This window comes from Akebia trifoliata, chromosome 16 (assembly GCF_017979445.1).
Source record: "Akebia trifoliata isolate Shusen 1 chromosome 16, ASM1797944v1, whole genome shotgun sequence".
In the NCBI taxonomy this organism is placed as follows: domain Eukaryota; kingdom Viridiplantae; phylum Streptophyta; class Magnoliopsida; order Ranunculales; family Lardizabalaceae; genus Akebia; species Akebia trifoliata.
Window position 1 is genome coordinate 10,551,693 of NC_141390.1, and position 27,784 is coordinate 10,579,476.

Below are 27,784 nucleotides of genomic sequence, written 5' to 3' on the forward strand. Positions count from 1 at the left end.
AGTTTGATCCTCAATAGTCCCCAGTGGAGTCGCCACTGAAAGCGCCCTCGATCCGCGGGGGTGCGCGGATCCGCTTTTGACCCTTGAGGTTTGGGAGTCGCCACCTAGTTGTTAAGATCTAGGAATCAAACTGACTCTAAAAAAGGCAAACTAATCTACGAAAGAAAAAGAGAGTCCGAGGATCACGTTACGGGGTTGGAAGGTGTTAGGCACCAACCCCGCCCGGCCAAAGCCGGTCTCTACTAACTTCCCAAATAAATCACATTGCTAAAAACCTAGATAAAAATAAAAATAAAAAATTTCATACCTTTCCGATAGCAAGGATTTTGTTCCCTCAGATCTGACAAAAAATAGCTCCTTGTACCGTACTCCTTTGCTTCGTTCTGTCTCCGGATTTGATTTCGGATATCCGAGGCAAGGTATCTCCTTATTTTTGGATCTAAACTCTTCAAGTTTGTTGTGGATTTTGGGATGTTTTTGGAAGGCTTTTGGGTGTTCTTTAGGCTAAAATCGAAGGAGGGATGTTAGGTAAGGAGTTGGGGCTCCAAAATTGGGGTTTATGGGAGGCTAGGAGGGCTTTTAGACCTACTTCTCTTAGGGTTTTTGATTTGATACGAAAATAGGGTGTGAGCACCTCTATTTATAGAATTTTTTAAGGGTTGATTTGGATAGAGTTAGTATTTAATTAGAGTTCTTTTAATTAGAGTTGTGTTTTAGTTAGACTTGTTTTAGGTAAAATTGTTTTTTAGTTAGAAGTCTATTAGATAGAGTTATTATTTAATTAGAGTTCTATTATGACTTTTGGTCTTATTTAATTGACTTTTAATATTTTGACTTTAGTCTTAATTGATTGACTTTTAATATCTTGACTTCAGTCTTGCTTGATTGACTTTTAATTTTGACTTCAGTCTTGCTTAATTGACTTTAATACCTTGACTTCAGTCTTGCTTGATTGACTTTTAATTTTTGAAGAACCCCCCTCTAAAATATCTTTAATTCTTTGGACTCCCAAATGGAGGGGTCCTTAAAAAAATATCTCACGAACCCTCAACAATTTTACTTGAAAACCCGATTGATCGATTTCTTCGGTTCAAAATTTTAAATTAATTTAATTAATGTTTCAATTTAATTATTTAATATTTTATTTATTAATTTCGAATTTTTTAATTATGAAAATTGTGAAATTACCGTTTTGCCCCCAGAGAGGATTTTTCACGTTTTAAGTCGGTTTTTAATGTTCTAGGATGTTTTAGAATCGATTTTTCATAAGAAATTCAATGGAAATATTAGTTTGTGTCATTTATGAAAATTTTTATGTGAAATGGTCATGAACTTTATGAGGGGCATTTTCGTAATTTTGTTGAATTCTGTTAAAATTGGCGAAATGATTTATTTGGTTCCGATTTGTTATTTTATGTGTTCGAGAGAGTTTTCCTAAGCGTAACGTAGGCTCTAGGGTTGTTTTGAGGTTAGGGGTATTTTGGTAATTTGGTCAATTTTTAGTGATTTTTATCGTGAAACTTCTTTTTGGTCTGCAAGATGATGATTTCTATATTTATGGGGTCATATTTTCCTAACGTAGCGTGGTTTCTAAGGTTTTGTCAATTCGAGATACCTCATCCGGATTTCTGAAACATATCGGATAACAGAATAAAGCAATGGAATACACATCCATCATTGGGAATCATTGCGATCGGATTGACGAGTTAATTAATCAGGCGAGTGCAAAAATGGGGTGTCTACACTTGGCCTCCTTCGGATTGTTTGGTAACTCCCTCTGCTATAAGTAGGCTAGGATTAGACTTATCTATCCTTGGTCTCCTTCAACCGCTACCATTTTGGGCAGCCCATCCTCGTCTATTGACGGGTGTTTCTGGTAGCACAACGATAGTTCTCTCTTGTCTTGCCCAACCAACATTGAAGCGATGTAGGCCAGAGCGTTTGCATACCTATTATCTGTTCGTGATATGTGCTCAACTTTGATGTCTCCCATTCGATGCATAGCAGTTCTAATTTTCCCAAGGTAGAGCTGCATCCAAGGATCTCGGGCCTCATACGTTCCACTGATGTGGTTGACCACTAACTGCGAGTCGCTGTAGACCGTGGCCTTAGTTATTCCCAGACCTACTAAGGATTCGAGGTCGAGCAGCATCGCCTCATACTCTGCCTCGTTATTCAAGGCCTTGAATCCTAGAGTCATGGCCTTCTCTATCATTGTTCTATCCGGGGTGATCAATACTACGCCGATGCTTGACCCTTCAAAATTGGACTATCCATCTACGTAAGCCTTCCACCCCAATTTGTTCTGCAACTCTTGCTCATCCTCCGCCTGCTCCAACTCTTCTACCAACATGTCTGTCTTCTCTTCCACCGGGAAGTTTGCCAAGAAGTCAGCTACTGCTTGGCCTTTCACTGAAACCCTAGGCTTGAATTCAAGGCCAAATTCCACTAACTGTATTGCCCACTTGGCTATTCTGCCTGATCCTTCCATTTTTCCCAACATAGATTTTAGAGGAAATTTTGTGATGATTGCACCCGGTGTGCCTGAAGGTATGGTCACAAGCATAATACTGTATAAACCAGGGCTAACCCTACTTTTTAGAGCCTCGTATAATACATCTCCACATCTGTAAAGGTGTTATTCAAAAAGTAAATGGGTTGCTCCCCTACTATCCCAGTTTTAACCAGAACTAAGTTGAATGCATGCTCGAAAGTTGCCAAATATACCCTGAGTTCTTCTCTTACCTCTGGCTTAGAGAGTATGGGTGACTTGCCAAGATATCTTTTCAATTTCGAGAATGCTCACTCACATTCTTCTGTCTATTCAAACCTGGAATTCTTCCACAACAACTGGTACAAAAGCCTGTACTATCAGAAGATCTGGCTATAAAGCGATTTAAGGCGACTACTCTCTCTACTAACTTCTGGACTTGCTTTTGAGTCCTTAGGGAGGGCATCTTGAACAACATTTTGATCTGATCTGGGTTGGTTTCGATTCCTCTCTTAGTGACTAGATAGCCTAGAAATTTCCTTGATGTTAACACAAAGGTACATTTATCTTGGTTGAGCTTCATTCCCACCTTCCTTATCTTGGAGAAGACCTCTTCTAAGTCTCTGACGTGATCTTCCTTTTTTTACTTTTTACTAGCAGATCATCTATGTACACTTCTACTGTTCTTCCCTGCAAATCTTTGAACAACTCTGTCACTAGCCTCTGGTAGGTGGCCCTCCGAAGGGCATCACCTTACAGCAATAAAGCCCTTGCTCTATAATGAATGTTGTTTTCTTTTGATCTTTTGGGCTGAGCTGTATCTGATTGTAGCCTGAGTAACCATCCATAAAGGACAATCTCTCATGGTTAGAAGTCACATATACAAATTGGTTTGTCCTTGGCATCAGAAAGTTATCCTTGGGATAGGCCTTGTTTAAATTCGTAAAGTCTATGCAGACTCTGACTTTCCCATTCTTCTTGGGCATTGTCACAATATTTGCTATCCACTCTGGGAACTATACCTCTCTTATAAATCCAGTCCTGATCAACCTGTTTACCTTATCATTCACCGCCTTTCTGAACCGAGGCACTAGTCTCATTGGTTTCTGCTTAACTGGTATGAAGGTTTGCTCAACATTCAGATGATAACATATCACCTTTGGGCTAATCACTGGCATCTCTTTGATGGACCAAGCAAAGATGTCTCGGTTTCTCTTTAAACACTCCACTATCTCCCTCAACTCTCTCGACTCCAGTTCGGCCCCTGCACCTATCTGTTTTTCTTCTCCTACATCTACTATCTGAATACTTACTAGACATAGGGGTCTACCTAGTTTGGTCTCCCCTATTATAATTGTTATTGCTGCACTTCGTCCTCAGATGATTCTTCCCTATTCAATGCGCACACTTGCGCCACTACTTGATCACCCCGTACATCCCACATCTCTTGCGATGTGGGAAAGTAGAGAACCTAGTAATATGTATACAAAACTGCTTTCATCTCATCCATCTACTATCTCCCCAAAATGACATTGTACAGACAACTCGCTTCAACGACCACGAACTTGGTCATCAAGATCACCGGACCTGCTTCGATTGGTAATACTATTTCCCCCAGGGCTGACTGGATCTCCCGTTGAAGCCGATCAACGGTACTCCTGCTGGGGCAAGCACATTTCTGCTGAGGCCCATTTTTAAGAAGACCGAAGCATACAAGATGTCTATTGAGTTGCCGTTATCTATCAACATTCTCTTAAGCGTGAAGGTGTCTACCTGCAAGGTTACTACCAATGTATCGTAATGAGGTCTTGCCACCCCTTCCAAATCTTTCTCGATAAACGCCACCGTTTGTTTCCCAAAGGATTCCAATTCAGTAGGTCCATTTTTTATTGTAAAAATGTGAGCCAGATGCTCAATTGTCCTCCTTTTTACTCTTTCACTTATTCTGGCCTGCCCAAGCTTGTTGTTCTCCTCTCTAAGGACAACGTGTATCACAGATGCCTTTCCATCCTGTCCTTTTATTGACGGTTGGTCTACCTTGCAATTCCTGTCTTGAACCAGGTCCTCCCTCTATCTCTTAGGTAAGTCTCTTAGCCTGCCCTACTCTACCAGCTTCTGTAAGAATCTCCTCAGCTTGGCATCTATTAGTGGTGTAGGCCTGCACCTTGTAATACTCTCAGTATCTCTCACCCTGATTGACTTGATCTCGAGAAAGCGGCACGGCCACCTTAAATATAATTCATGAGTAATAAAGGGTAATGTTTCACTAGGAGGTATAACGAAATATGTCCTAGTCCATCTCTTCTCCCATCTTGTTTGAACGACTTCTTCTTGTCCTACTATTGCAGTTGGTACATTTGCTAGGCTTTTCTACAGCGTGTATGACCTTGCTCTTTCCTGTTGAGCTTTGAAGATCGTCTTCTAAGCGGATGTACTTCTCCACTCTCTCGAATAACTCATTCAAAGTCTTTAGCATCTTCTTCACGAGGGATCTATACAACCCTGAGCTAGATGGTAGGGAGTTTTTAAATGTTACTATTGTCGTTTGCTCGTCACAACTCTCTAGCGACATTACTTCTTCCCTGAACTTCCTGGTGAACTCCCTGAGGCTTTCTCTTCATCCTAACCTCATGCTAAGTAGGGCGTCAACATCTCCTCCACTATTCTTATTACCAATGTACTACGTGATGAAGGCAATGCAGAGCTCCTCAAATGAACTGATGGATCCACATGGCAACTTGTGGAACCAAGTCAAAGTGTTTCCCTGCAAACTTGAAGGGAACCACCTACACATTAACCCCTATTTCTCCTTCCACAATGCGAGCATCTGTCGAAAATGAAATAAATGTTCCACCAAGTCCTTCGTCCAAGAATAAGGGGTACACCACGGTGGCGCAAACTTCTTAGGGATTTCTTCGATTAAAATTTTTGTTAAAAAAGATACTTGAATTTCTTGAACGGCTTGCGTTGCTGCTGTGCCCACGTCAACACTTTTTATCACTTGCTTCTCCTTTTTAATCATCTCTCTAATTTCTTCTCAAATTAAACCTATTACGAGTTCCGTTTGAGTGGTTGCCGTGACAACCTCCGTTCCATCTTCCCTTGTGGGGATTAATAACAGTGTGCTTCCTTCTGTACTAGAGGCATGACTATCCTTACTTGCCGCCTGAGGATCCTTCGGCATGCTATCCGTTCCGCCTGTTATCGGTCGTCGAGACGCTGACTCAAGTTGCGGTTCTGTTATACCAAATTGTCCATCTTCTTATGCATTTCCTCTTGCTATTTTCTTATAGCCTCCAACATCGTCAGAAACTGCGCATCTGCGACCAAAACCGCTGGTGCGGACGCATTGACTTCATTTATTTTTTTGGATCTTACCATTCTTTCAACTGAAATCAATTTGCTGCTGGTGTTCCCACGGATCTTACCAGTTGATTGTTATCGAAATCTAGTGGATGGCTCTGATGGTCTCAATTCGCACTGATCCGAAGTTGTTCTTAGCTCCTCTCTCCTCACGGTGGCCTGGTACTTGTTACAAAAACTCCAACACTCAAGTTAGAAAAGCAGAGGAATAGTAATCAGTACTGGTTCACTCTCTATTTCTCTAGTCTCCCATTTTTCAATAGTACTTATTGTGCTATTTAACCCCCTACTTTACCCTAAGGTTTCCCCCTCTATATGCTGCAATCATGGGATTTCTACTGGTTCTACGGGGTTGTTTACCTAATCGGGATATTCTGGATCGATTGAACTTATCTATAGAGATCCCCTCCGAGATTTCTGAGATTTTTGTGCACGCAACAGTATTATGATTTTCTCGAAGCCTGGCCTGCCTTGCCTGGCAAGATTGGCTCTGCTTATCGCTACGCTGCCCTACTAGCCAAGCTAGGGAGGTCTTCGCTCTAACCTGCCCTGATTGTTGGACAATGCCTTATAAGTTGATCTAGCTTCATAAGCTGATCTGTGTCAGGTACCACTTATCTAGCTTGGACACGTGTAGGATTAAGATCGTTGCGCAATTATTTCCCTTTACAGATGGCTTTGAACTGTTAAAAATATTAATCTGATGGCTTTGGGCCGTCGAATCTGGTATTTTTTATCATAACCGTCGAATTTATTATAAAAAATACCAGTAGTTCGACCAGTACCTACTAAGAAAATCACATATCCACATCTACATCCCATCCCCATCTACATCTCATTCACTCCCATCCATATTCATATCGATATCTCATCCATCCACACCAATTAGCATTCAATCAATGGTATCAAAGAGTAATAAGACTTTAAAAAAATATTTAACATGTTATAATTTCTTTTACTTATCTAAGTAATATAAGTCAAAGTTATATGTGAAAATGTGTTACAAAAAAGTTAACTAAACACGAGTCTCTCAAAAGACATGACAGTGGCTCATAGGCCATCTAACCACCTCAGTACAAAGAATATTAAGTAAAGTCTCTTGGGGACCAGCTCTATCCATTAGATCCGTTGAAGAGTCAATGATCTTATCGATAGAAATTGAATAATGCTCCTTATCTGGCTTCTCAAGATCTAATAGTGTTCCTTTAGCATATATCACATTCCTTCTGAAGCTCATCAATAACCACACCCTACCATTATTCAATGATGGTAATGGTTCTGATACTGGTTATTTACCTCATTGCCTATTAGGAACTATAAAATATAATGTCGCCTATAAAATAGAATTATTGTTTATGATTAGATATGTAAGTTGAAATCCATCATTTATGTGAATTAAATATTAATGAAAAATGAAAAATCTCCAAACTAAAGTGTTTTTACATCTAACTTGAGTAGAAGGACCTCCAACTTCAAATGTAGATGATTTTTTTTTCTTGTGCTTGTTCTTATTTTTATTTTTCTTCTTCTCATCTTTCATTAGTACATGAACTAGTTGAGTTAAGTTAACCATTTCACTTTCAAACTAATTCGTATAATTCTGACTTCAAGTTGTATAACATAATGAAGTCTTTTAAACTCCACCACATACCTCTTACTCTACCTTTTTCTTCTTTCCCAAACACCTATACACAACTACGATTAATATAATATATGTAAATAAGAAATCAAAATTAAGTAATATAAGTCATACATATAATGGAAATAGGATCATGATTGATATTTTAATGGGCAAAGCTAAGATCTTTTTTAATAAAGATTGTTTAATTGACCCTACAAAACAATGAAAACATTAAGATGACAAGTAACTATTTTAAAAATAAAAATAAAAAATTTGACCAAACAAATGACATCACTTACGAGGGATTTAGTCAGCTCAGGAATGAGAGTGCTACCATCGCTCTTTGTATGATTTTCAATGAAGAGCTCTGTTCTTCTGGGTTGTCAACCACCCATCTTATGTTTTCTCTATTTCGATAAAAAATAAAATATATAAGAATTATATATGTAACAAGTCATCTCCAAGCTATTAAAAGTCAAATAATGGTAACAAATCATCCTTGATTCTACTATTTAAAAGTTGAATCCCATTAGCAAAAGTGGTGAAGTTCCACTCTAAAGTATATAGGTCTTATCCTATATTTGTTCAAAATAAAGTTGAAATTAATAAACAATGTGTCACTTCCCACGGAATTGGAATTTTACATAGTTGACTTATGCAACTAAATTCAAAACTTGACTATATGGACATTTAATTAATAATGCATACAATGGCAATAGGCACTAATCTTGTTTGGTATTACGACTCACAAACTCAACCGATACAATATTCAAAATGCAAATTTAATATTGCTATAAACAACAAAAGGAATGTTAACCTGTAAACATTAGATTAATAATTAGATTAATATTTACCATTTTTTCTACCTTTTTTCCTATATCCTTTCTACTTGTTGTGTGTATAATTTTATTTTTCTTATGAAGCTCTTTCATTTTCTCACACTTTTCTTGGTTAGCCAATGTCGATTTTAAATCAACAAACTTCTCCTAATCATCCTGCTTGACCCATCTACTTTTGGGCTTATTCAACTTTTGCTCTGCATCAGTACTACCAATTCTGCAATATTCCTCGCCTAATCGATATCTCTAATCTCTCCATGTATGACCGACTTTCTGTAGGCAGAACTCCTTGTAGACCTAAGAAATATTGTAATAGAGTTGTCAAAATATGAACAAATAAATCAATTCTAATATAATGAAAATATTCATTATTATTACAACTATTCAATAGAATATTTAAACTACTTAAAGAAGGACCCATTTAAGTTCAAACAGCTCCATCGGTACCTTTTTCCAAGAAGAATAGAAAGGTGGCACGTGTGCCATGGCATAGCGACCTATATTTGTTGATAAGTCTGTCGAATTATCTCCAATGCATTGCCCCATAGAATTGAATTCTAGATGGAGGTGTGAATCAGATGATGAATATAGATTTGTTGTCAACGAGCTCTGATGAATATCTCGTGTAGGAATCGAGGGTGTCAAGCTATCAGAATCCAATGTCAATGAACTATTAGAATTCTCCATCGATAAGCTATCTGAATCTTCTATCAATGACATAATGCATGTATGAAATAACATTAAAAAAAATAATATAGATATTTGAAAGTAATAAGATTAAAAATGAAAACAATAAATTAAATAGTGAGTTAAATAGCAACTAAAGTAGAAATATTACACAATATCAACAATGAATTTGCTTTTGAAAGAAATAAAAGTATATCTCTACTATTATAACACATTACTTTCCATAAATGTATACATAACGTACCAATATAGTCCATTTTTATCATCATTTTCAATTCTTTAAGAATAGATGATAAAGTATTCACGTTACTTGTCACAAATGCTAGAGGATCTTCAAAAGTGTCTGCATCTTTATTCAATCTCTTCGGAACTTCTAAAATCATGTGCCAAGCTTCCGTAAGCTGACTTTGATCTTTACAATAAAAAACTTGAGTTGCTTGTGAGGCAATAATAAATAGTTCATCACCCACTTTTGTATTTCTCATCAATCTCTCCAAGTTAACATATCGTAAATTTGTGTCTCGATTAACTTTATACTCTCTTTGAAATCTAGATAGCCCAACTCAAGTATTTTTTTATAATACCATAGTAGGTACCTCTTCATGTACATAATTCGTATTTTTAGCATTTGCTTGGAAACTAGTTACAACTTTCATTGACACTCGAGAGTTTTGTGTTGATATATTAATTTCATATTCTTCTGTATAGAAAACATACCCATTTACTACATATACATTATATAAAATTGCAGAAGCATTTGGGCTGTTAACGAACTTTTTTGTGATTGAGGGGCTGAAATCATCATACAATTACTCTTTAACCCAATGAGCGTATGGCATTTCCTTCTCTGCATGTGAACTGGTCTTTCGACTATTAGTCCTTAACGCAAGAATTTGAAGGTATTCATTATATTTCCTATAGTAGATATTATGAATTAATGGGGTTTAGATTCATATGATATAGAAATAAATTTGAGTTATTATTGCATACTTTTTCCACTGAGAATTTTTAATAGACTGGCGAGCTACCTCTTTGCGAACTTGCTTGTACTCTTCATTGTTCAGAACATAACATATCCTATTTTTATTAATAGGGTAAGTAGGTTAACAGTCATTATTCATAATCATATGTTGGCCTCATTGATGACTTTTTATTCTACGTAAATCATTGGGCACGTAATGTATAACATACATTTTGCTTCTCACAAAAGATAGTATTATGTGATAGGATCTTCTGGAAATGTTTGGTTCACTACGTATCATTTGTAACTCTTCATCATATTAATAATGTTGTACAAATTAAACAATGATAAGACAAATAAAGATATTAATTAAAATATTAATTACTTATTGATCACTACATATCGTTCAAAAGGATACATCTATCGATATCTAATTGATCCACACATAAGCACTTCCTCCACCAAGTGCACAAGGAGATGTATTATAGAAACAAAAAAATGTGAAAAATATTTTTTGAATACACACACTATTTCTACAATACGTCCTTTAAAACTTTGTAGGTCCATATGATTGATTTTTCGAGTATAAGACATTAAAAAATATCGAGAGTTATCGAATAGTGGCACACAATGATTTCTAATTTTTTATCTTGAATGCGTGCATTAGCAACACTAGTAATAAATGCTGTATAAGGATATGATAATCATGTGACTTCAAAATTTTCAATTGAAGTTATTTTAAACTGACATTTTATTTCCAATTTGAACTATATTCAACAGAAACTTTCAAATCCCACAAGATTTTACAAATTAATTTTTTTCCTCATTAGACAATTCGTAAAGAGCTTTTGGTAAAATCTCATCGTCATTAATATTCATTGGCTACAAAAAATTTTTATCTTCATTTCTTTCAAGTCCAATCGGATTTTACGACCATCCTTGGTCTTATCCTTCGTCTTCATAATTATTACGAAGAAATTTTCAAACACATTCTTCTCAATGTGGATCACATCAAGACTGTGGCGAAGTGACAAATTCTTCCAATAAGGCAAGTCAAAGAATATTGATCTCTTTGACCATGTAGTTTCATCACTCATAGACTTTTTTCTTTTCTTTTCGATTAATTTTTCAAATTTTGTATGAATTATTTTCAACTTGGTTAATAGATCAACTTGTTTTCCCAGCATACACAGGCCCTATATATGAAAAACTTGAAAAATCAAGTTTTCCAAGCATCTATGAGCATTCTCCATCAATTAACCAACTTAAGATGAGAAAAAACACAAAATTTTCAAATGTGTATTCAACAATGTACCAAAAAAAGAAGAAAAAAAAAAATCAAGCATTGTAGGAAAGAGTTATAAATTAATTAAAAAAGAAAAGGAATTAATATATGATTATACATTCCATATCTTTTCTTTCCTTCTTTTGTCCACCTATTGTAGAAGGTGATCATTAATCACCACGAAATGGATTAGAAAACAAGAAATCCATCTAGTTGGATTCGCAAAGATAGTTAAAGGAATCTTGGATATACATATTAATTTTGGATCCTAAAGCTAGTGAGTCAATCCAGAACTGAGGCACTTTCAACTTTCCCAGTCACAATAGTTGAATCCATGTGAGTTACTCCTGTGATGTTCAAATGAAGAGTTGTTCTTCAAGCTCATTCAAGAAGTTAATCTTGTTATAAATATATTGATGATAATGTTTTTAAATTATTAGTTGAATACTCTAAACTGTGGAGAACATCTCTTAAATACAATTTGCAAATTAACACTGTTTTATATATATTTAACAAGTACAAGTGAACTACCTTCTGGATAACATACTTACAACCTAATGACCCCAATTTCAATCAACCAAAAACATAGCTTAGATATTTATGATAAGGGTTTGACAATCCAATTCAAGTTTTACTTTTGACATTATTGTATGGTATCAAATCAACAACTATTTTAGAGAATGACAAATCTCAACATCTAGACTAAATTAGGCTATTTTACCTAAAACGAGAATAATTAGCAAACCAAACTTAACTTATATTAGGAACCCCAATACCACTACTTACAATTAATTTGAAAATGACAATAACACAAACTATATAGAGAGATCTAGAGTAGTTTTTTAAGAGTTTTTTTTAGGGTTTTTGATAGAGATAGACTTATAGATGAGATTTGGAGTGGTTTGATCGGTGACGCTGATAAGTGAGCTTCAATTCTTAGGATTTTTGACTTGAGCTCTGAGAGATTAAAAATCCATTGACGAAGTGAGTTATCGATCCAAAATGGGAAATTGAGGGATGTGAGTGAGATTGAGAGATCATTCGGTGCTCTCGATCGCTCGGTATTCTCCAGTGTTTAGTTTGATCGAACCAAATCAAGAGAGATTTGTAAGTTATCGATTGAAATTGGTGATTGAGAAGAATCGAATTTTCCCTGTTGGATCTGGTTTCGTTTTCCCTGAGATGGCTAAGAATGAAAGTCGATAAAGATGTTTTAAGTTTTTTGTTAAAAAAACATTTGGTGGTTCGTTGGACTTGGGCTGTCGAATTTTTTTCTTGGGCTTAAACGTGATTATTGGGCCGACGAAAATAAATGTGAGGCTTGGGCTGTCGAGTTTAATGCTATAATAGTAGCAAATTTTAGCTTTTTTGAGGTAGTGTTGTATCTTATTAGTCATTACTTGCTCTAATATAGATTTCAGTGTTATAATAATTATAGCTTAAATTCCTTCAAAGAGATGCTTAGTTTCAAAAAACAATCTTTGAGCATAAGTCCTTATTTACTAGAATCACCAAATATTTTTTATGTTAAAGAGATCCCTCATGTAAGCTTCTGATAGAAGCGATTTTATTATATTTCTTCATATTCGTTATTGATACCATTTCGATACATTGTTTTGAACATATTTTACTCATTGACACTAGAACAAAAAAAAATGTCAGTTCAATTTTCTTATATATATAGGGAAGAGTTCGAAGGCCCAAAGAAAGCCAAACATTACGCCAAACATTTTTCAAAATATGGGTTAGAAGTTTTGGAATTGGCTGATTTTTTATAAGGATGATCTCTATGGTGAGGAGATCATCCTAAATAAAAATCAACCCATTTTTAAATTTCTGACACTAATGTACAAGTTGAAGAAACGTGATCTGTTAATTATTAGTAAAGATGATCTCATCACCATAAAAATCATACTCACAAAAACTCAGCCCTTTCCGAAACTTCTAACCTATATTTTGAAAAAAATGTTTGGCTCCCTTTAGGGCTTCTGAATGCCCCCATTATATATATATGGCAATGTTCAATAGCCAAAATAGGGAGCCAAAGTTTTTCCCTATAGAGGTTAGAAGTTCAGAATAGGCTGATTTTTGTGAGAAGGATCTCTAGGGTGAGGAGATCATCTTTACAAAATATCAACCCATTTCATAATTTTTAACCCCAGTTTACAAGTTGAAAAATCATGGATTGTTAATGTCAAAATCGCTCTTGATGGGTTGAAAATTTAAGAATGGGCTGATTTTTTGAAGAGGTCATCCTAAAAAAAAGTAGCGCATTCCAAAACTTCTAACCACATAAGAAATGTTTAGGCTGCCGAACGTAACACAAACACACACACACACACACACACACACACACACACATATATAGGGTCCCGTTCAATGGCTAACTTTTTGGCAAAACATTTTTCAAAACATGAGTTAGAAGTTTTGGAATGGGCAGAGTTTTTGTGAGGATGATCTCTACGGTGAGGAGATCATCATCACCAAAAATCAGCCCATTCCAAAACTTCTAACCCCATCAAAAATAGTTTACAAAAAATGGACGGTCCACGATTTTTCAACTTGTAAACATGGGTTAGAAGTTTTGGAATGGGCTGATTTTTGGTGAGGATGATCTCCTCACCAAAAATCAGCCCATTCCAAAACTTCTAACTCATGTTTTGAAAAATGTTTTGCCAAAAAGTTTGTCAAAAAGTTAGCCATTGAACGCTACCCATATATATATAATGTAGCGTTTGGTTGCCAAAGTCTTAGGTGGTGTTTGTTTGCGCTATTTTTCAGTGCTTATTGCTGAAAAAAATTAAATTCAGCACTTTTGTCAAAATAGCGCGTTTGTTTACTCGTGCTTATTACTGAAAATAAGTGAAAAAAATTCAGCACTATTTTGATGCTGAAAAAAAGTGCTGAAGCGGTAAGCACTTCGCTTTTTCAATACGGACAAGTATGCCCTTTGTTTTTTTGAGCATGGACAACTATGCCCTTATTCTTAAAAGGATATTACCTCTTATATCCCATGGATAAGTATATAGACACCCCACAAATTAATAAACCCACACCATAGCTAAATTATTTTGTCTTATATGGGTTAAAAATTTTGGAATGAGTTGATTTTTGGTGAGGATGATCTCTACAATGAGGAGATCATTCTCACAAAAAATCAGCACATCTTGAAACTTTTAACCCTATCAAAACAAGTTCAAGAATCGTAAATTGTCCATTTTTTTTTTTTGAAAACTATTTTTAACGAGTTAGAAGTTTCAAAATAAACTGATTTTTGGTGAGGATGATCTCTAGACCATATAAATTATCCTCACTAAAAATTTGGTCATTCCAAAAATTTTAATCCATATAAAACAAAACAAAAAATGGCTATAGTGTGGGTTGCCCTTATTAATTCATAGGGTGCTTTTATAATTACACATCCTTCATTTCCATCGAAAATTATTCATAAAAAATTAAGTTCTTTTTAAAGTTGATTTCAAATTTTGGTGACTTGTATGACATTATTATTTTTAATTTGAATTTGTGGGCTTTTATAAATAGAAATTATTATTTATAAATTGAAGATTTAAGTATTATTTATTATTTAAAAATAAATTGTATTTTAATTTTATAAGAAATAATATATTTTATTGTGTTTGATAATAAATAAGCATTTAAAACATGCAAACAATGTATAATATAATTGTAAGGGTAACAAAGACAATTTATCAGTTTCAGCAATGTGTAACAAACATGATTCAGCATCTAAACAAACAACTTTTTTAGCACTTAAATTCAGCGCTTATAAGTTTCAGCGCTTAATGCTATTCAGCACTTATTTTTTTCAGTTTAACAAACAGCACCTTAGCCTAATTCCTCACCAAAGTGTTTTGTCGTATATGGGCTAAAAGTTTCAGAATGGGCTGATATTTTGTGAGAGTTGTCTCAATGGTGTGAGATCATCCTTTCAAAAAGTCAGTCAACTCTAAAATTTCGAATCCCAATTTTTAAGTTGAAGAATCGTGGACCATCAGCTTTTACTATTAGTTTATAAACCACTTTTAATGTTGTTAAAAGTTTCTGGATGGACTGACTTTTTGTGAGGATGACCCCAATGGTGTGAGATAATCCTCAAAAAAAATCTGCCAATTCTAAAACTTCTAACCCTAGTTTTTAAGATTAAAAATCGTGGACCATTAATTTTACCATTAGTTTATAAACCACTTTTGGTGCTGTTAGAAGTTTTGGAATGTGTTGATTTTTTCTAAGAATGATCTTTTCATAATAGAAATCTCATCACAAAAAATCAGCCCATTTTGAAACTTTTAGCCCATATAAAATAAAACTTTGGCTAGGAATTTGGTAGTTGAACCCGACCCATATATATATGAGGAGCATTTGGAGGCCCTAAAGAGAGACAAACATTTTTCAATATATGGGCTAGAAGTTTTGAAATGGGCATAGAGATCATCTTCACACAAAAATTAGCCCATTCTGAAACTTCTAACCCCAGTTTACAAGTTGAAGAATTGTGGACCGTCAATTATTTGTAAACAACTTTTGATGGGGTTAGAAGTTTCAGAATGAGCTGATTTTCTGTGATGGTGATCTTTTCACCATAGAGATCATCCTCATAAAACCTCAGCCCATATATTGAAAAATGTTTGGCACTCTTTAGGGCCTCCGAATACTTATATATATATCTATATGGGGAGCGATTAAAGGCCTTAAAGAGAGCCAAACATTGTGCAAAACATCGTTCAAATGTATGGGAATCGTGTTGAGAAGAAAAGGATGAGGAAATCCTTCTATTATAATAAGAAAAGAATAGGAAGAAGTTAGGGGAAGAGGAGAGAGATTTAAGTTGGGAAATTAATTGTATAGAAAACTCAATAATAATCTCTAAATAGAATGGGTCGACCGGTTTATATAGATAGGGGTAGACTCATCTAATAAAATAATAACTCCTATCAATTATAAACTATCATAATCCTAATAAGTAAAAGAGTTTTCTCATTAAAGTAGAAATCTACTTTAAATTAAGAAGAGTCCAACTCAAATACAATTTGCTATTTTGGTGGAATTGAAAGTTATTTTTACTAATCAAAGTCTTCTAGGAATTGAAGGGCTCGATGTTCTACATCAATCCCCTTTTCTTGAAAATAATACGACCTTGTGTGGTTGTTTGAAAGTTGTAAAGTCATCGTCACCATAAAGTGGGAAAATATCTTTCACATTGAAGGTGTTAGAGATGTTGAACTTCAAAGGAAGATCAATGACATAAGCATTGTCATTGATTTTGTGGAGAATTTTGAAAGGACCGTACTTCTTCATCTTTGTCTTGTTGTAAGTGCCAGCTGGAAACGTTTCTTTGCGTAGATTAACCATAACAAAATGAAATTTGTCAAAAGATTTGTATCAAGGATGTTTGTCCGCATTGGCCTTATACTTGGAATTGGAGGCTTCAAGCTTTTGACGAACTTCATTATGCACTTGTCATGCCAATACAAAAAAAAATGGGAATTAGGAACGGTTTGTAACTGTTCCTAATACGGTCGGAAACGGTTGACTGACCGTCTTATCGAGGCGTCCTTAATGACTATAAACAGCTGAAAGTGATTTCAGATCTCAGGATTTGGAACGGTTGAAAACCGTTGCAAAACTCATATTTTGGAAGGGCTTAAATCCGTTCCAAATATCATATTTTAAAAATTAAATCGTACTACTCAAAAAAAAAAACACTATAGACATCGATTTAAAATCCGATGTCTTTGAGTCTGAGACTTTAAGCATCAGTTATAAACTGATATCTAAATTTTTTTTTTCTACACATTTACTACGTACAGTCAAAATAAATCCAAACAGAGAACATTGAGGTTCTTTATCACATTAATTTATACACAAACAGAATTACAATGAATCATAATTTACAAAATTACCGAGTACTTCACCATTAATACTCTTAACCAACCATGCTTACTAATAAAAGTCCTATTACTAAGATATCATTGCCCACTTCATGTGCTCGTTTGGTTCTATATCAACAATGAGTATATGTACAATCTTAAGTCTATCATTTTTAGGCCCATTATGACAACCATGAACATCAAGGCTAACTTCATAAGGCTCTTCATCCATGGGATGCATAATTTCCATGGATGCTTTTATCCCTGCCAGCAAGAACTCAGTTGTATAAATACACAAAAGACAATTAATAAAGCATTTGAATCTTTAATGCCAATTAAATGGTCAATTCTTGTCATAAAAGATTAAACACACAATTTTGACATAAGAACAATAGATTTAGTCATCCCTTATTGTTCCATCTTTTAGTTTCTCAACTGGGATTGGTTGGTGCTGCTAAAGTACTACACATGTTTAGAAAAGCCAATGAAATAGAATATAGCTGTCAACTAGAAATATCAGGATATAAAGGTTTGATGAAAAATGCACGCAACAATGACCAAGATCAAGTCCATGACATCAAAAATGCTGATCGTTGGATATATATAAAAACTAATATAACACAACAAGTGGGAGGTACAGGCACAAGAAAAAACAGAGAGCTTACAGTCAATTTTCAAAACTCATCTCCCATTCAAGATGGCCATAAGAACTTTCAATGTCCGGTGGAAAGCACCTATCTCATCCGTGGCTGCAATCACATAGGTGATGTTTGGCTTCCAGATTTTGGAGATAGTTGCACCTTTTATTCTTGCAAACTTGGCCAACAAATTCTGCACACACACACACACACAAAATCTCCATGTAAAAAAAATGGAGAGCCCATTCAATAACTGTATCAGATGATGCTTCCCAGACCTTGTTGGATCGTGGGCTATAATAAAGCGTGAAATATGCTTACCCATAAAACCTGCACAGAATCCAATATCTTCTTCCCTTTTTGCAATATAGAAGTCTCTTATCTATAAAATAAAAATGAAAATATTTTACATGAATGTGAGCATTAATTGACAGAAATACAAGTACTATTATGTTTCAAACATTTGGAAGAAAATGATAAAACTAAGATGTCTAACACACATACCAAGAAGGCAAGAAAGCTACGTAGCATTCTGATAATCTCATCATCAACATCAAAGTCAAATCCAATGTCAGCTAACTAAGAAAGTTACGAGCTAATTGAAAATTACAAGGACCACAAACACTTTAGATCCATGACGAAAACAGAAGTTGAAGAACCAAAACATTCTCAAAGGTAAAATCACACTAGGGGCTTTCATTATTGAAATTTATCAACTAATTAATATCATTTTGTTTATGTGACCGAGTCTCAACCAACTCATTGAAGACCTCAACCATTGAACTATATACAAAGGCTGACCCAACAAACTGAAACATAATGTAAACCATTGAACTATATACAATGGCTGACCCAACAAACTAACTCTTGCGAGGCATTGTCCATGAATAATGGCTTGCCTATGCCACTAGCTACACTACTCAGACATTTAGGCATCAAAAATTGCTACACTAGCAACAAGAAGACACAAAAAAATCCAAAAGGAATCACTTTGTTACAAAGTATGGAAATTGGAAAAACAAAATTATAACTAAACAAGCAGGCAAAGGCAGGGTTTAGAGCTCAGGTCTATGGTAACATACAAGGCTTTACTACCTCACCAAGGTCAAATTAAAAGATTATGTTTTCTCATCAAATTAACAGAACATGATAGGTTGGATGGATGTCCAATAAGGTTCAAAATTGTCAAGATCACCAATGTGGAACCCATTTTATAGTCACCATCATAGTGGTAGAACTACATATTTACCCAAACTAGCTCATAATTCAGAAAAAGAAAATCTTTTGAGGAAGAAATCCCTCAGGTACCTGAGGCCATTGCTCTGGAATAGGGGTTATCATTCATTCCCCACCCCTTAACATCTCTACTAGGATCAGATCAGAGTAAATCACAGAGTAAACTGGTGTCAGGAACATTAGTTGGACAAGATTTACAAGATAACATTAACATTGAGACACAAAAGTATTAAAACTTTCCAATCCCTAAAAAATAACACAGTAAAATAAAGATCGAAAGAAGCAAACCTGCAAATTCCACAGCCATAGTGACCAAGAAGAAATGCAGCTAACCTGTTATAATACTATAGAGGAGGTACAGAAACCACACTGTACATACCAAATCTGCAATGTGTTTTTTTTATAAATAAAACAATTAGAAGCATAGATTTTACTCAAATTTCGGAATTTTTATATGGTAATGTAAGAATGGACGGAGTTTTGGGACAATGGTCATCGCATTCAATATGATGCATTGGGTGGTTGGATCATCCTACATGACATCCACATGGGCCAAGTGGGAGTACAAATTGGAAGTCATACATATAATAAAACAGGAGGGTTGTCAAGTGATCTAAACAAGTTAACTGAGGGCACTAAATGTTAAATTAAGAATCAAGTGATCCTTTGTCTATATGAGAATTAGCAATACTATCCTACCCAAGTATCTAATGTATTTGTTCTTAGAAAATACACTGAAACATCTATCTTTGGGTGAAGTAGGAAAATTAATAAGTGAATTCTGACGGTAATAACTTTCAATGGAAAATATAAAAGCCATGTTTAAGAAATGAATGTAATTTACAATGTGTTGATAAAAGTATGTTAAAATGCAGATTGTATGACTTCTATTTTTAGTTATTCAACGGTTCAACCTATTCAACCTCTACCTCAACTACAAGTTAGAAAACAACATAACTTCGATGGTGATGTCATTATTTTAACAACTACAAAATGTACTGATAATCATGGAAACCGTTTACATAAGAGAAGTCAAGATTTTTTTTTTTTTAAGTATAAGACAAGTCAAGAAATTCTTGATATAAGATAGAAAAAGATGTGATCAAGTTTACAAATCAATGCTATATAAGCTCCATTTATCCACAAATCGTGCATAAGATATATTGATATAAACCCAACATACATCCACATAGTTCTAATGCTCCAACAGTAAAACAAAGGATTGAGAAGCTGTAATTTTTCAATGAGATCCAAGCACATAAGAGGGTACAAACCTACTTGCAGTGAGCTTTATTTGACGCCAAGATACATTTTAGTGTCATTGTTACACAGGAAAAATAAATGAAAGAGGTAAATTATCAGTTAAAACATCTACAAATAGCCGTGAAAACAACTACAAATTTTACCAACCAGGTTAGAAATAAAGAAACAGATAACTATAACCATCCAAACCCATAAAAAGGGAAAGAAATCATGCCTTCACTTATAGTTGTTGTAGTCTTGCATGCTTTATTGTCCATTTCAACCCTATAACAGATTAGAAACAAGAAATCGATAAATTTTGCATGCTTTAATGTGAATTTCCCAACAAATGCTTCATTGTATTTGAATGAAGATTTGTCTAATATTAAACAAACCCATATTTTAAGATTTGTCTTTGTTATTTCGGAGAGAAACAACAAAACCATGTCACCCCAAATTATTTTCAACAAATAAAACCTACTATTTGAGTAATTCATATAAATTCTTAGAAAACCCTGTAATCAGTTTCGACAATTAAAACATAATCAAAGTCAAACAAGTAGAATGGTGAGAAAAGAATCGAGTGAACCTGCCCAGTGTGAATATGTGAAACCAAATGTAAGGTGGGGTCTGAAATTCTATAAAGAAACAAAAAGGAATAACAAGCACTCAAAAATAACATTTTATGTTTTAATAACAAGCCCAATGGCCATATACCACCCTGATGGTTATTCTTCTGGAATAGCATGCTCACACACAGAAATACAGACCAACCATTCAGACATAACAAAAATCCATTTCAGCAAAAAAAAAAAAAAATTCTCATTCAATCCTTCCATCACATTCCTGTCTAACTTTACTGTTTATAGAAATATTTCCATCAAAATCTTGGTATGTTTATACTTAAAAACTTGATTATTTAGGTCAAAGTTCACTGTTGAATGAAATATTTCGTGAAATGAATAGCGATTTCCACTTGAATACGTACAAAAAGAAACCTTAACTTTCTGAAATTTAATATTGTGTTAGTAATTGAATGCGAAGTTTACCTTCTTCTGCAAGAACCTCCAATCCATCTGACGTCATACTTCCATTGGAAGACATGAGAGTCCTCAAATGTTGGGGGGCTTGATAATGTACACCCAATAAAAAAATGTAATCCATTATGTGTTGTGTTTCCAGAAATCTGCTATCAATCTCAATTTGCCTGCAAAAATATAGATAATTGAAGTACTACAAATAACTACTGACACAATATGCATGACAAACAAGCCAAATGCATTAACCTATGAAATATAAATTTCAGTAGATTATGTCAACAAGCATAGAAAAATTTGACCAAAACAAAAAACAATAGGCACATGAAATAAATAAAGAACTAATAAACTTTTAACTTGGATTCAAACAAGAATATCCCTTAAAAATAGATTTCCAGTTTATGTATGCCAGTGTTGACCTTGAAATGAAATTTAGATCAACGATTAACAATAAAAAAAACCATTCAGTACATTTTCAAAACCTATTAATAACTTGCCCCATCAAATTATGAAAACACATTGTGGACCACGAAAAGAATGTTGTAAGGGTTACTACTAGAAGCATCGTTACTTTAACAGAGACTCGCGCCAAGAAGGTTCCAAATAGAAGCACTAGTTCAAATCCAAATCTTTCAGTATTGTGTTCTCATCAATTTCAACCTTATCTGCAGAACGCCCCAAGGATGAACCTTTCAAATCAAATCTTCGGTTAATCCTCAATTCTGAGCAAAACATGTTTCCCATTACTACAAAGCGAAACTGCAAAATCAGAATAGTTTAACAAGATCACATCATTCGGTACCAAGGCATTCTAACGTTCTTGAAGGTAGGATTGTGTGTATATATGTATATATATATACACAAAAGAAAATAATGAAATAACTGTATGCCAGAGTTCAATTGGAAAGAAACAACAGAGATACATTGATGCAGGACTGTGAATGTTACCATAGGATGATGAATTTGACATCAGACTTTATACATGCAAAAACATTTGAAATTTACTGTATCATTTACCTTTTGACCACTTGTAGGTATAATCCTGTGAAGACCAAAAAATTTAGTTATAAGTGTGTTCTCATATGCACGCACGTGATGGTGATAGTCTAGCAGCATCCACAGAAGAACCTACACATTAAGAACATTGGTCAGAAGGAACTCTAATTTCCGATGTTTGAAAAAATACAGTCAAAATATAATAAATATTTTATTTTCAAATAATAACTGGTCAGCAAAGGGCTTATTTGAAAGAAGAATGTCAGCAACGTTAAGCTGTGAATGTATACTGAGCATAACAATGAAAGAAATGAGAGCAATTCCTGAAATCCCAAATTGAATGTACAATGCAAACTAATCAGGTGATGAGAATGAAGTGTAGCTGCTACCAACTTACCATAGTTACTGGGTAAATCATTTCCCAGTGAAGCTCTAGGAAACTTGTTTTCCAAATGGGGCAGGAAACCCGTTTCACCAAGAAACAAGTTTCCAAAATAGATGGAATGTTGAGGAAACATCTCATCCTATTTGCATGTGCATACCCAACCTCTTTCTCCAGTCCCCAAAAGACATACTAATGAGTGCACATGCATGGTTAGTGTTCACTAAAAGATTTACACCGAAGAGTATTACTTAAAGTATCTCTTACTTTCAACCATACTTGCTATTGCTTATCCATCATACTAATTTGGGTGTTCAAATAACAACCACCACATCACCACCACCATCAATGTTTCCACAAAACTAATCCCCCCTCTCCTACAGTAACACTCACATCTGTTCTAATACTTTTACTCTCCACCACCAACACCACCTCTGACACCAAATCTGGTGGAGATCTCCCACCATTCAGAGATGCCCCAGCTTTCCAAAATGGCATCAATTGCCCCAAAATATTACTCTGAACAAACATTCACACAATCCCCCAATCATCCACATCACCATGACCCTCAACACCACATACCTTCATGGATCCTTCATTGGAATCCTCTCTGTCCTCCAACACACCTCTTGCTCAGAAAACATAGTCTGTCACTTACTCACATCAAACTGATGCTCAGATCTTCGCCATTTTAATTTTTTTTCCTACCAATCTAAAGTCTAAAAGTTATAAAAGGTGAACCTTTTCTGAGTTTCCCTACCAATCTAAAGTCTAAAAGTTATAAAAGGTGAACCTTTTCTGGGTTTCTTTATCTTTCCTGATTGTAGCTGGTGAACCTGATTTAGTCACCCTACGTTGAACATCATATGTTTGGTTACCATTGGATTCAAGTGTCACATTTAATATCTTTTAGCTTCTAAAAGATTAGAATTAAGGCTACATTCACACCCATCATTGATCCTAATAGAGACTATCTTCTTTGTGAACTGTTCAATGTTTCTATTGAATTCGCCCTGGCCACATATGCGACATCAACACGATGTGCAAAACCAGTTTCATATTGGGCTGAAATAATAAAAAATAATAAAAATTTAAATGTCTCTAAATATGTGAGTGTATATATTAAAGACTAAATCAACAATAGAGGAGATAAAAAATAACAAAAAAACATGACACTCACTAGTAGATTTTACAGAAGTATCAAATTCTTTTGAGATCGAAGAAATCAGAATAAAATAATGAAAATAAGATCGATATCAGATCAGATCTATACAACCAAGATAACATTTTGCATGTGCTATTGCAATCAGATCTATCTGCTTAAAAGAACAACCTAAAATTATTGGATTCTGCTCAGATTCAGAGTTTCCTTGCCAATGAACGAGCCTGGAACTTGAAATTCAATAAAAAACATTGAAAATAAAATAAATAAATAAAGAAATAAATAAATACTCTATAAAATATTTTTACAAATAAACAGCCGTACCTTGAAGATTGTTAGAAATCCTCAAATAGAACTTGAAATCTCAAAGAGAAACAAAAATCCTAGAAAAATTTTCCTCTGCACCCGTGCATTGAGAGTTTGAGACTGATCGAGATGAAGATAGAGCTTCGTAGGATTTGAGGATTTGAGAAATCGAAGAAGACTTCATTGAAAACGAAGATAGAGCTTCGTTAAGTCTAAGAAACAAAGCTGGAGCTTCGTTAGGGTCTGAGAAAGAAATATCAGATGTGAGAAATCGAAGAACAATATGAAAATCAAAGATAGAGTTTCGTTGGAGTACGAGAAACACGATGAAATCAAAGAATAGTTGATCGAAAACGAAGATTAAGCTTTGTTAGGGTTTCCGTCACTCTCGTTCCTACTCAAATTTGAAATTCGGAAGGCTTCTCAGGAGGTTACGGATATAAAATCTGAGATTGAGAAACGGTTCAAACCCGTTTTTCATAAAAAACGGTCCTAACCCGTTTCATAATTTTGTTCCAAATTCACTATTTTCTTGTAGTGTGCTTTTTTCACCATATGATCTGCAGAAACATTAGTGCCCAACACTTTTGGTAACACAATGAGATCAAGAACATGATTAGGAACCTTAGAATAAACAATTTCAAAAGGATTTTTGCCTGTGGAACGATTTACTGAAGCGTTGAAAGTAAATTGGTTGTGAAGAAGAAGAAGATCCCATTGTGTTGGTTTTTCACTACACTTAGCATAAATTAGATTACCCAAAGTACGATTACCAACTTCAGTCCATATATCAATTTGCTGATTAGAAGTGCTTTTGAATTGCAAAGAAGTATCCAATCTCGTCCATAATGTTTTCCCAAAGTAACTTAAGAATTTGGTATCACAGTCAAAATAATAGATTTAGGCACTCCACGAAGGCGAATGATCTCTTTAAAGAATAAGAAGGCAACATGTGAAGCATCCGATGTCTATTTGGAAGGAATAAAGTGCGTTATCTGAGAATAATGATCTACCACTACCCTAATAGAATAGACCCAAGGAGCATCCAGAATAGGTAACGGAGTGTAGAGACCCGTATTTTGAGCATGTGCCTTAGCTGGTTGACAAATAAAATACTTTCTAACATATTTGTCAATATCCCTCTTCAAAGAAGGCCAAAAATAACATTCTTCAACCAAAGCAATGGTTTTAACACGACCAAAATGTCCACCAAGGCCATTAGCATGTAACTCACTAACAATATGATCACGTAAATAACCTTGAGGAATGCATAAGCGATTTAAAAGGAAACCATCTTGAATAAGAAAGTCATTCGTACCTAATTGCTTGTTGGACCGCATAGTCTTGAAGTCAGCATCATCAACATATAAGTCTTTTAAATAATCAAAGGTTGTTAGCTCATGTCGAGCAGTCACTAGAAGATGAGAACATCTACTTAAGGCATCAACAATTTTATTATGATGACCACTTTTGTGCTTGATGGATAAAGTGTGCTTGTTTATAGTAGAGAGCCAACGATCATGCATATGGTTCACTTTGGCTACTGTTTTGATATTTCAAAGCATGATGATCAGTATTGAGGATGAATTCTTTTTGAATCAAGTATGGATGCCAATGTTTGACTGCTTGAACCACTACAATCAATTCTAACTCATATATAGACCACTTCTTGTAAGTATTAGAATTATTCTCACTATAGTAAGCAATTGGATGACCATCTTGAGATAGGACATCACCAATACCAAGAACAACAACACAATCAACTTCCACTATGTGAAAAAGCCCATATTTGACGGTCTCAGCCCATCAAATTTTGAGAAATTTGATGGACCATCTTGTCAAATATGCCCATCAAATATTTTCGTATAGAATTTTCTTTTTTGACGACCCTAAATTATCAAATTATTAGATAATGAACTTAAAAAAAAATAAAAAATAATCCATAGAATATGGCCGTTGAATATGGAGTTTTAACAAACAATAGGACGGTCCTCTAATTCACCAATCACAATAAATGAAATAATAATAAAAAAATCAGAAAAATAACAAACAAAACAATCATAAAACAAGCTCCAAATTAAATTGAACAATTTAAAATTCATATTATATATTGAAATTTCATTACTAAACAAGCTCTAATTGAAGCAATTGGGCAATTACAAATGAAATTACGTCACATAATTATTTAGAAATAAAACACAATTAGAAGCAAATGGTCGTGATGCCCTTGATCTCTTCTGGCTCTCTCCACTCTATCGCATCCTCTTATTTTCCTCAAGGTTTGGATTTCCCCCACATTGCTACTGTTCTGAAAGAAATCCTAATAGCGCTTTCGTACCTACACGGAAAAAGTTTGGTATATTGAGATATCAACCCAAAGTAATAGAAGAATATAGCTAGATTTTATTCACAAATGTTAAAAAATAATAAATATGTTACAAAAGTGCTAGAACATGGTTCTATGTTGGGAGTGGCCTAAAGTGCTATAATGGATCTATGTTGGGAGTTTGAGAATCATCAAAATGTAGAAATTGAACTAAACTAACCTTATTGAAGGATAGACTTGAGTGAGACTGCAAGAACAAGTCATTTGAGAATAACAAACAGCCCAAACCCAATTTCAAGAAATCTAAGAAACAGGATCTTCGCTTAATCAATAAATGTCCAAATTAATTAATATTGGCATATATACAAATTCTTTACAAATTCGGTAAAAATAATTGTTAAAATTTAGAAACTGAATGGACTAAGATATCTTATAAATTCCTTCAGCTAACCTAACACCAAAGTGTCTCCACTGGAACACATATATAGATCCTAGATCACCTTCTTCCCTATCTGCCAAACCAATACTGAGAGAAAGTGTGAGAAAAAAAAGGTGCTAGATTTATAATACTAAAATAGTGCCTTAAAATTGTTAATCAGTGTGGGATAGCTCAAGTAGTTGCCTGTCAAGATAGTCTCTAGAGGCATTGCTATCCCATATGTGAACCTCTATTTCCTCTAGAACCTGTTAACAATAACATCTTTTAGCGCACTTCATGGTAATTCACAATCTTTATAAAAATGATATTAAGGACATCACTTCAGAGCTTCCATATTGTACAAATCATCAGGATTTTACCCATGCCTCATCATGGAACTCAAAAAAATAATGAAAACCACAATTTCCAACACACCAAATATTAGATAACTTGTAGACCAAATAAACTAAGCTTATAAACAAGTTGTAGCCTAATGTTAAACCACAAGCTTCCAAAAAAAATTCACTAGTTGATTATAGCATAAGATACAAAAGATGTAGAAATGGTCAAAAATATTTCTAGATATTATTACCTTTGCATTTGTTGAACCACTAATGAACCACAAGAGTTCTTCCATAACACCTCGCCAAAGTACTTTCTGTAAATCCAAAAGATGAACATAAATAACAACCAAGAGAATATAATTGTATATAAAAATCCTTTTTATGATTTAAAAAAAAAAATAGTGTAAAGAGGAAGTCGAATAATTTTCATTGCGAAAGTAAAATAAATGAAAAATAAGCTCATGACAAGATAGATCTTATGGGTTCAATACAAATGGGCTAAAGAACCAATAGGAAATATTATTGCTAAGAGTGGAACTGAAAACTGTAAATTTGACCTATT

The 27,784-nt window shown here is 34.5% G+C and overlaps 2 long non-coding RNA genes across 17 annotated transcripts; both read right to left on the minus strand.

Moving 5' to 3' along the window:
• Positions 1–17,100: 17,100 nt before the first annotated feature.
• Positions 17,101–24,694, minus strand: LOC147382548 (uncharacterized). Of its 16 annotated transcripts, XR_015173465.1 has the most exons (9): positions 24,153–24,643; positions 22,306–22,416; positions 21,860–22,047; positions 21,301–21,458; positions 19,082–20,536; positions 18,278–18,313; positions 18,095–18,155; positions 17,801–17,966; positions 17,101–17,399 (listed from the first exon to the last, which is right to left on the minus strand). It is a non-coding gene; the product is annotated as an uncharacterized LOC147382548 (long non-coding RNA). The 16 variants fall into 16 exon arrangements; XR_015173462.1 differs by having other exon boundaries at positions 18,095–19,393; positions 20,487–20,536; positions 24,153–24,694; XR_015173464.1 differs by having other exon boundaries at positions 18,095–19,137; positions 19,298–20,536; positions 24,153–24,654.
• Positions 24,695–26,225: 1,531 nt separating this feature from the next.
• LOC147382549 (uncharacterized) lies at positions 26,226–27,539 on the minus strand. Its single transcript, XR_015173841.1, has 3 exons — positions 27,471–27,539; positions 26,681–27,144; positions 26,226–26,472 (listed from the first exon to the last, which is right to left on the minus strand). It is a non-coding gene; the product is annotated as an uncharacterized LOC147382549 (long non-coding RNA).
• Between the last annotated feature and the right edge of the window lie 245 nt (positions 27,540–27,784).